Source organism: Poecilia latipinna, unplaced genomic scaffold, assembly GCF_001443285.1.
Source record: "Poecilia latipinna isolate Pla-1442-1.1 unplaced genomic scaffold, P_latipinna-1.0 Scaffold2085, whole genome shotgun sequence".
In the NCBI taxonomy this organism is placed as follows: Eukaryota; Metazoa; Chordata; class Actinopteri; order Cyprinodontiformes; family Poeciliidae; genus Poecilia; species Poecilia latipinna.
Genome location: NW_015114701.1, coordinates 27,614 through 28,309, shown reverse-complemented (window position 1 = coordinate 28,309; position 696 = coordinate 27,614).

Sequence of the window (696 nt, the reverse complement as noted above, 5' to 3'; positions counted from 1 at the left end):
AGAAACAGTCAGGATGGAGGATGTTGTTTTCCCCTCTTTTAATCACAAATGAGCAGGTTGGCCTTGTGCTGGACAGGAACAACTTTGTGAAAAAAAAAAAAAAAAAAAAAAAAAAAACTTTGTTGAAAGAACTTTTCAAATTTGCATAGTGAAGAGCTGGCCTATAATATGTTTAAAGCTAATGTTCTCTTATGTGATAAACCATATAGAATTTCTTCACTTTCAGCCATTTTCTATACACCATGCCTCAGCAATTTCTTTTTTGGGATTGCACTTACTGCCACAAAACTCAATTTTATATCACAGCTGAGGAAACAATATATACAGAAATGTCGTATATTACAATACTCCCTTTGAGAACTTGGAAGAAATGTCTCATAACTTAACTAGTGATCAGAATGTCAAAGTTTTATTTTTCTGGGACAAATACAAATAGTTTACCAGAACTATCGAGAGTATAACAGAATATCTTGTTGTTGCTGTTATTTTGTTTAGTTAAATAACTACAAAGGAGATTGATGGTAGAATAGGGAGAAAAGTTTTGAAAATCTTGCTATTCATAAACTTTGTCTCTCTTTTAAAAGTGTCAGGTTTAATATAGATTCTAAGTTACTATGATGAGTGATAAGATGAAATAAAATTGTTTGCAAAAACCTCTGCATATAAGCTGTGCCACAAAAGTTGCCACTATATATA